General features: G+C 48.2%; 1 protein-coding gene across 2 annotated transcripts in view; it reads right to left on the bottom strand.

The window, feature by feature from the left end:
• The window catches only part of LOC142571890 (uncharacterized), a 473725-nt gene that overhangs the window by 142165 nt on the left and 321205 nt on the right, over positions 1-10355 (bottom strand). The gene's annotated exons all lie outside the window — the stretch shown is intronic.

The following is a 10355-nucleotide window of genomic DNA, read 5'->3' as shown; positions in this document are numbered from 1 at the left end:
GCCATGCCGTCATACAAATTTCCACCCACATTTCTTTACGGGGCGCTGCCGTCTGACGCGCAGCTCAGCCTCGATATCGCCCCGATTGAGCTTTGGAATTTGATGCTGAATATCTTGAATTAGGAGCGATTAACACGATTTTTAAAAAATGGGTGCACATAAAAATGTCACCGTCTCGACAATTGACGTTCAAACACCGGCTACCAAGGCACTAATAAAGAAAGTTTATGAATGAATTATTGTTAATTAGTCTTCTGACGTTATTAGCGGCAAAGTATGTCCGCCTCGCCTAGGAACTAGTCTGCTATAAACCGCCAGGTTCGCGGCGCTCATTACTTCTTTTAATAAAAAATCTGTATGGTCTTTGAAAAAAAAAAAGGATCCTGCATTTATTAGAGAAGGTGCCCAGTCATGGCAAAGAGCACTTAGGAACGAGTAGCTTTGGGAATGCCGCCCCACAATAAGTACACCCCCGGTCAGAAAAGAAGGAAAGCGTCCGCCTTCCTTTTATGCCGACCAAGAGTAATGGCGGCACGGCTCGCCTGAATCTTCTCAAAGTAGACCGTCGACAGGGACGACCCACAAACGCTTCGCACAACTCAGCATTTTCTCGAAAAAAGAAAGACGCATACACAAGGAAGCACCAACATCGTAACGGTATTGTAGGGCTTACGCAAACTAGGTCAAGCAAGGGTGCTGATATATAGCCCTTTCAGAAAAAAAAGGAAAGAAAACATATCGAGAACGGGTTCAAGATTACATATTCAACCTCAATCCCGTATCTCGTGCGGAATTATTAGCCCCGAGTCTGACGGAGGGGCTTAAAGATGCCAGCCAGCGATGAGGCTAAGTAGAAAAGAAGCACAGCCACCACCGATGGAGCTTGCGTGTGGCCGTGGTTAAAAAGAATAATAATAAAAAAAACAACGTTATATCGAGCCGGGCAGTGACCCCGAAGAAAGCTGACGAATCGTGAACGGCGTCTCTACCCTGCATAAGCACTGGATTCCCTGGTAGCCAATCGGGCGTTCCTGTATTGAACACCCTCGTTCCGTCGCAAGTATTTGCGCGTTCGGACGGCGACAGAGCTTACGATGTTGCGTTACCTCACGGGCGCCTCGCAACACATAAAAACCGAGGTTTGATGCTATAAGCCGTTTTCGAGTGCCAATTCGTATCGAATGGGCTGGAATGGGAAATCTTATTTTGCTCCTGCGGGACGCGCTTAGCACGTAGCGGGCGTTTAGGCCGTCGCTTAGCGCGTAGCGTCAATGGGCCGTCCAGCGGCCGCTTCGCGGGCCTGCTGGACGGCCCATTGCTAATCGGCGAGCAGTGAGCTTCTGAGGGAGTTCTCCCACTTGTCCGAGGTAGAGTCGGGAATAGTGTTTCTACACTCCCAGAGCACGTGTGCGAGTCTTTCCGTGTCTGCGCACAAGTGCCACGTGTCGCTGGGGAACGCGTCGGGATAGAAAACGCGTAATTTGGCAGGGTTTGGGTACATGTATTGAGCGTAGTGTTAGCGCCTGCGGCCTGTTAAATTTGGGGTGCGGTGGCGGAAAGATGCGACGCCCCAGGCAGAAGTGTCTTTTTTTAAAATTTCACTGTACGTAATGAGCGCGGGGACGCGGGCGCGGTCGGTAAGCGCGCACGCTGCGTCGTAGACGATCTCGTTGAGGTTGAGGCTGTACTCACCCAAACGTTGCGGCTTGGTGCCCCGGCGTTTGGGTGAGCACAACAACAGTTCCGACTTGGTCGGGGAGCACTTGAGACCAGTGTGTTCGAGGCAGGACTCGGCGGTTTCGACGGCCTCCTGCAGGGTGGATTCCATGAAGCCATCTGACCCTGCGGAGCACCAGGTGGTTATGTCGTTCGCGTAAATGGTGTGGTTTAGCCCGTCGATCTTCGAGAGTCGTTCGCAGAGCCCGATCACCACGAGATTGAAAAGCGTCGGCGAGAGGTGCCCGCTGTCCGAGCTCTACTGTCCGACACAAGGTCGCCTGCGCGTAGGACGGCCTTGCGCTGGGTAAGGAAGTAGCGGACAAAATTCTACCCGGCGGGTGGAAGAGGGCCGCGTGAGGGGGTGAACTGGGTGTGGGCGTTCGTTGCGAGACTGGCTTGCCCTTTTCGATGGCGGGAGTGACGACGTGTTCGAGATAGTGTTCGACTTGGCCCAGCCGATTACCGTGGGCCGCGAGGGTGGACCGCACGAGGTCCATGTTTTCGCCGAGGAAGCGGATGCTCGCCTTTGTCACCGAGAGCGTGCTCTTAATATCGTCCAGTTCGTGCTTTACATCAGGCTGGTCGTGGGCGACCGCGCGTTTCTTAGGTGCGCTCTCTCCATCGTCGTTACCGGCGCCTACGGGTTGCGGCATCGACGGTGCGACTGTATTGGCAGCATTGGCGGTGGCGGGTGTAGCGTATTTACTAAAGTGAAACGTTCGCTGGCTCCTTGCCCTGCCCTACATGGCTTAAAAAAATAGAGTGAACTGCGCCAACCCCAGCGACAATTTATTCGAAGGTGGATACTTGGTGGGCCTATCTTGTTACTACGACATGTGTTGTCGCAAGGGCCTTAATGCGGTTTTTAACGTGAGTCGATCCTGGAGAGAGTGCCAGCCTTATTCATATTTTTCCTGAACATCAGACTTGACCCATATTGACCTCGCGATGCGGATAAAAGGAATACTGTTTAAAGCAAGCGAGCTAAAGAAAGATTTCTTTTTTTCTTTTTTCAAGCGCAGAGGTTTGCTGCTGTGTAAGTATTCACGCACAAGCAAGGGAAGGGAAGTGAGGAGAGTAACAAAAAAGGCAGAAGGAAGTTAAAAAAGAAACAGTACGCACTTTTTAGCCGCCTTAACGGTGGAACAAAGAAGGTCAAGCAAAGTCACGATATTTCACGTTCCCGCCTGAAAGATTTGATTCGTCGAGGGCGGCACGTCGTGCGTAGGTTCCTCGTTGACATACCGCCGCGACTCGTCTCAGTTCGGGGACAGCGCCCAACGAATTACGGACAGATTGGGGATTCCGAAGCAGAATGGCTCCGCGAAATTGTTCCCGGCAGAACTGCAAGCGATTTTTTTGTCCGTGTTTGCAAAACTCGTCTCTTTGACGAGAGAAATATGCGTCGCGTGAAGCAGGATCATTCGGCATAGCCCTTCAGTTTTTTAAAGATGAGGTGAACAAGGGAGGGGCGCCAGCCAGGCGAGATTTCGGTGTAATCAGTGTTCGGGCGAAGGGCTTGAAGCGGAAGGTTGGTCTCCGTACTCGCTATGTGGAACTACGACGCACTGAACTCCGTTTCGCGCGGATAGGTGTCTATAAAGCATGCAATTTCTTTGAATGTATGCTGGGATCATTTCACTGACGCCTCACATATTCACGCAAGCTCCGTAAGCTTGCGGAATGAAATGAAATGCTCAGTGGAATAAACGTCTGGATTCATTGTATGTGTATAAATCGCCTGAAAATGTAGACACAAGGACAAACACTTTAAGACGCGTAGCTGCTGATAAGCTATAGAGGTTATCGCGTTCAGATGTGACCAAACTAGAACACACGACGGCACACAGCTGAAAGACAGAGGTTATCTAAAGACAGATGAGACAAGACTGAAAACTGAAAAAAAGAAACTTTTATAAAAACAGAATACATGTCATACCTATCAGAACGGCTAGAATATAACCTCTTTAATGACTTCTCTACCATACTGGCTATTAACGTCGAATGTAGCAAATTACAGAATAACAAAGAGGCGTCTCTAGAAATGAACTAAGCTTCCGTGTCAGTCTTTCTGCGTTTAGTCTTTCGCAATGGACATTTCCGGTTAGCGACGTTTAAACGTTTTTCCACTACACTCTTAAATAAAATTACGCCCTTTGGGTCGTATCTTGCCACAGAACAATAATCGCCATCTGTCTTGTCCGTATTTCCTTTCTTTAACGCTGCGAGCCCGGCATCTCCAAGGCACGAACGGCATGCACGTTATCAGCATGACAGAGCATTCTCGACCGGAAAGTAGCGAGTGCAGCGTTTTCAAGAAAGGAAACGCAAGCAAGGCAGATGACGATTATTGTTGTGTGGCAAAGATACACTTCCAAGGGTGTACATTTGCCTAAGAGTGTATAGTTACCGTTATTTTACCGTACAGCGACGCCGTCTCTTCGCGTTGCCTACTTTTCACAGATATTATGAAACAGGTACGAACGAAATTGCAGGGGGCGAGACACACTGTCACGCCGCACTTATGGGACGGCGAAATGCCGAAATATTGTTAACCTACAGCGGGCCATGTAAAAAGAACGTAATAAACAAGAGTATTTCGCTCTTCGCGTGCCTATTTTCACTTCTCTATGTCGTAGTGCGCAGCGAATTAGCAATGAGCCAAGAATAAACCGGGGCTGCCGGTTGAAATTTTATTGCTTGTCGCCTTCGGCTTTCTCTCAGGGCAACTGAACTGTGTTGTGTGTGTTGGCACCTTTGAGTGTGCTCGTCTTCTGGGTCCCTCTTCCCTGTCCTCTCTGTTGTCTTTCTGCCTTCCGTTGCTGCGGCATCTAGTCAGAAACCCATATTGCCTGTTCGTGTTGACTTCCCTTTTCTGCCCTGTTTCGTATCCCCCTCTACCTCTCTTGTCGCGTGTAATTAGGACAGACGATGATAGAGAACTGGTGCTCCCTATCTCGCCATTTGAGTAACCAGCCGTTGCGCGTTGCGAAACCTCACTTGGCATGCGATGACTCCACATCACGTTACACCGCACCAATTTCAATTGCTCGCCACTCTTTTCCCTCTCGCTTTCAACGCACAGACGTGCACGGTAGGCGGATGAAGGTGTAGGTGTCCGCGTAATCGATGTATCTCCGCGGTCCGCAACGCAGTGTAGCCGACCCTGGGGCGCACTGACTACCGCCGCACTCCGCCAGCGCACGGGAAAAAAAGAAAAAAGGGGAAAACGGGGGGGGGGGGGGGGGAGGAGGAGTTGCGCCCCATTATCTTTAGTGGTACGGCGCCCGCACCGCGCTGCAAAGGTGGCTTCGCCGCACTACAAAGCGCATTTTGCTGCAATGGCCAATCGCGGTGCGCGACTGGCATGTGAAAGCACCGTGCGCGGGGCGCAGGCTGCGGGGCCCCTCGCCGGGCGTTTCGCCGTCGCCATGGGGACGACCTCGAACGAGAGTGCACTGCTTTTCTGCACGCTGTCCGCGACACGTCCCGAAATGAGTCGTACAGGACGAAACCCCTTGCTCGCGGCGACCCCCTTTCCCCACCACCTCCGGGTCCCAGCTCCGCCGTCAGACCACGTCCCTCGCGCCGAGACTGACCTTCCGCGCAATAGCGATCCGCGCCGAAAGCGGTGCGACCCCCGTGGTGGCAGGCGCGAACAAGAAGAAGGCCGCCACGTTTTGGCCTACTGACCAGTGGCGCCGAGTCGGCAGTGTAGGCGCTGCGTTCTCCCTCCCTGCCTCGACCGAAGGCACAGACACACGTGCGACGCGTCTGTATAGCTCCACGCAGCACGGCGCCACTGCGCTATACGACTGCGCACGGTGCGTGTCGTGCGCAGATAAGCGTCACACGAAACTCGGCGTGTACACGCATCGCTCCGCACCGTTCGTTTGTCGCTTGGTCACGTCGGTTCACCGGAGTGACAGGTAATTCTAGGCGCCTGGGTGTATGCTTGGGTGTATGTTTTGGTGAATTAAATGGGCAGTTGGATCGAAAGGGTGCTGGGTTTCTATGTATTACAGCGCTGCTTCATCTTTCGCGCGTTATTGAACGGTTTGGATGTTACTCCGACCAATATCTCTTTCCAGAGGCACAGTTTACCCGTTAGATACGACATATTTCATGCTTCAGTGAACTTTTGACGTACTCCGTGGAATGCGTGCGTAGGGGATAATTACGCGATCATCCTCCCCCTCCCCTCCACCCTATCTCCCGCTCGCTTCTTGCTTTATTTACTATTTTTTTTCGGCCGACACTGACAAAACACGTAAATTCGTGCGAAACTCACTACTGTAATAGCGAACGAAAGCATCAGCTCGTGTCCCGAGCTATTACTCGGCCCCTCTAAGTTGCATGACGTTTTGCGGGATCATCATCATCATCATCATCATCATCATCATCATCATCATCATCATCATCATTATTATTATTATTATTATTATTATTATTATTATTATTATTATTATTATTATCATTATCATCATTATCATTCTCATCATCATCATCAGCCTGGTTACGCCCACTGCAGGGCAAAGGCCTCTCCCATACTTCTCCAACTGTCATGTACCAATTGTGGCCATGTTGTCCCTGCAAACTTCTTAATATCATCCGCCCACCTAACTTTCTGCCGCCCCCTGCTACGCTTCCCTTCGCTTGGAATCCAGTCCGTAACCCTTAATGACCATCGGTTATCTTCCCTCCTCATTACATGTGTTGCCCATGCCCATTTCTTTTTCTTGATTTGAACTAAGATGTCAATAACACGCGTTTGTTGCCTCACCCAATCTGCTCTTTTCTTATCCCTCAACGTTACACCGATCATTCTTCTTTCCGTAGCTCGTTGCATCGTCCTCAATTTAAGTAAAACCCTTTTCGTAAGCCTCCAGGTTTCTGCCCCGTAGGTGAGTACTGGTAAGACACAGATATGCTCTTCACTTGAGGAATAATGGCAACCTGCTGTTCATGATCTGAGAATGCCTGCCAAACGCACCCCATCCCATTCTTATTCTTCGGATTATTTCAGTCTCATTATCCGGATCCGCGGTCTCTACCTGCCCTAAGTAGATGTATTTCCTTACCACTCCCAGAGCCTCACTACCTATCGTAAACTGCTGTTCTCTTCCGAGACTGTTAAGCATTACTTTAGTTTTCTGCAGATTAATTTTTAGACCCACCCTTCTGCTTTGCCTCTCCAGGTCAGTGAGCATGCATTGCAATTGGTCCCCTGATTTACTAACCAAGGCAATATCATCAGCGAATCGCAAGTTACTAAGGTATTCTCCATTAACTTTTATCCCCAATTCTTCCCAATCCAGGTCTCTGAATACCTCCTGTAAACACGCTGTGAATAGCATTGGAGAGATCGTATCTCCCTGTCTGACGCCTTTCTTTATTAAGATTTTGTTGCTCTCTTTATGGAGGACTACGGTGGCTGTGGAGCCGCTATAGATATCTTTCAGTATTTTTACATACGGCTTGTCTACACCCTGATTCCGTAATGCCTCCAAGACTGCTGAGGTTTCGACTGAATCAAACGCTTTCTCGTAATCAATGAAAGCTATATATAAAGGTTGGTTATATTCCGCACATTTCTCTATCACCTGATTGATAGTGTGAATATGGTCTACTGTTGAGTAGCCTTTACGGAATCCTGCGTAGTCTTTTGGTTGACAAAAGTCTAAGGTGTTCCTGATTCTATTTGCGATTACCTTAGTAAATACTTTGTAGGCAACGGACAGTAAGCTGATCGGTCTATAATTTTTCAAGTCTTTGGCGTCCCCTTTCTTAAGGATTAGGATTATGTTAGCGTTCTTCCAAGATTCCGGTACGCTCGAGGTTATGAGGCATTGCGTATACAGGGTGGCCAGTTTCTCTAGAACAATCTGACCACCATCCTTCAACAAATCTGCTGTTACCTGATCCTCCCCAGCTGCCTTCCCCCTTTGCATAGCTCCTAAGGCTTTCTTTACTTCTTCTGGCGTTACCTGTGGGATTTCGAATTCCTCTAGGCTATTCTCTCTTCCACTATCGTCGTGGGTGCCACTGGTACTGTATAAATCTCTATAGAACTCCTCAGCCACTTGAACTATCTCATCCATATTAGTAACGATATTGCCGGCTTTGTCTCTTAACGCACACATCTGATTCTTGCTTAACATGATAACATGACGTAAATGACGTACTTTTATTTTCACGTTTCGATTAGAAAGAAAGAAAGAAAGAAAGAAAGAAAGAGAGAAAGAAAGAAAGAAAGAAAGAAAGAAAGAAAGAAAGAAAGAAAGAAAGAAAGAAAGAAAGAAAGTATTTTGTACAGCGATAAAACCGTATGCCCTATTCGTTTTCTACTATAGACGAAATCGTGTATACAGCTGATGCTGGTCTGCATTGAACACATACCTTGAAGAACTAAACGTTGGGTTTCCCACCAATGCGTGAGTTGAACGAACGGCAACTATTTTGCAGCTTCAGCTAATACGTGATTAGCAGAGTGAGAAGAGAGCCTTGGATGGCCACGTTCCTCCGAAAGCTTGAACTCACTGCGTGCAATATAAGCGCGCCTTGCAAAAAGGGCCAACAAAATGTACAAGCGACCGCCCTTTGCTCCGTCTATGCTCACGTGTCATTTCGGCGCTTAACCAAGCGGAAACGATGCACAAGGGTAGTTATGACTACCCTTGTTGCATTAAGGTGGCGCAATCTAGCATTATTTCTTAGCCGCCAATATAGCTCACATGCTGTTTTACCGTGCGAACTAAGTTACTCCCCCCCTTCCTCCACTTCCCTTCTTCCCCCCTTCCCCCCACTGCCCTCCTGACTCCCCCGAATCACCTTTCTTTTTTATTTTTCCGTACAGCCCAAAGGCACGCACCTCAGGAGGCTGACGGACCTATCGAGAGGGGTAGCCTCGGCAAAACCATGCAGGCGAGATCGGTCTAAGTAGATATTAAACGTCGTAAATCGCTTTAGGCTCGAATACTGCCGGACGCATCGGACCCGGGGGGCCACTTCCTTGTGTCGACGTTTGCGCTGCCGACCACGCGATATCCTGCTTGCGTGCAATATTCTTTCCTCGAGAGATTTATCGTTGTAATGCCTATACATCGAAAGGAACGATGGGAAGCTCCGAGGGCGGCGGGAAGTGGTGAGTGGGAGAGGGAGACGTTGTTGAGCAGATATCTTTTTACCGGTTCAAAGGCAATGCGTCGACATTCCGCTTCTTCCTAGGGCGTTTCTTTATGGGTCCCTTGACCATTTCATAGTCGCGTTCTTTTTTCAGTTCGTTGAAAGGTCGCTCAACAAAGTATATACAGAAAATTAATCCCTTATGTCGCTTGCGTTATACTAAACGAATTATTTCCAGCACTTTGTGTCGCTGGATGTACTATAAACGGCACCTATAGCTAAGCGCAAACAAGCATTGCGTCCTGCTCTTGCGCAAAAAGCAGTGTATTGCGCAGACATGATTTCGCAAGCCGCAGAGCCTTCGTCGAGACCTGTTACGCCACTGTCGGTGTCATACTACGCTCTCTGACAAAATTTGTCGGCAATCTCTTGCTCGGCAATGCGTTATTCTCCAGACGCAAGCGGTTTGTGAGGTTAGGTTATGCGGATAGGTTATGTGAGAAATGTCATTGGATGTTTTTACAAATGTTTCACCGAAGCAACCTCGAAGCCCCTTTAGCGAGGGGGGCGCGAAAATCTTCGTCGTCCTTTACACGAAGGGAGCTGTAAGTCATAATTACAGACCAGCCGCATCTCCTGAGGCGCTATAACGCCTAATACGTCTGCCAAGTAAGTGATGTTCTGATGCAGTTCTCTTTGTTTCGGCCCAATTGAAAATCAATATCAACACATGGCGCCTGTCTAAATTATACGAAGCAGCGGCGAAAGAAAGTGCGACGCATGAGAGGTAGGAAATACTACAAGGGCGTGTTGTGTTGCTTTTATCGCATGCACATTTTACTGACTTTGCCCAGTAAATGGTACTTGTCGCCATCTCCAATGTGCTGCCGACCCCGTAGCGTGAAACTAAAGAAAAATTCCTCGCAGAGTCTTGTGCGGGTGTTCCACATAATTACAAAGTACCAATTTTGCGTGTGAGCAGTGAAGACTTGCAAATTCCAAAAAGTACTAATATGCACTATAACAAAAAAAGAATGCGCCTCTGAAAGAATGTGCGGCTACAATACAAATAACGAAGACATACGCAAACACACACAGCGGTACATGGTTGGTACCTAATACATACATACATACATACATACATACATACATACATACATACATACATACATACATACATACATACATACATACATACACACATACACACATACATACATACATACATACATACATACATACATACATACATACATACATACATACATACATACATACATACATACATACATACATACATACATACATACATACATACATACATACATACATACATACATACATACGTACGTACATAGAGGTTGCAGATTCGTTTGAAGGACGAAGCATTGATAGTGATGGCAAAGTATTTGACAGAAGAGGTTGCAGTTCTATCGGCCCTATAAGCATTATCTTACCAATTAAATTACCAAGCAATGCGTCACTCTTGGTCAAATATGAACAGGCAAACA

The sequence above is a fragment of the Dermacentor variabilis genome, chromosome 2 (assembly GCF_050947875.1).
Source record: "Dermacentor variabilis isolate Ectoservices chromosome 2, ASM5094787v1, whole genome shotgun sequence".
In the NCBI taxonomy this organism is placed as follows: domain Eukaryota; kingdom Metazoa; phylum Arthropoda; class Arachnida; order Ixodida; family Ixodidae; genus Dermacentor; species Dermacentor variabilis.
This window is presented reverse-complemented; position numbering and strand designations above follow the sequence as displayed.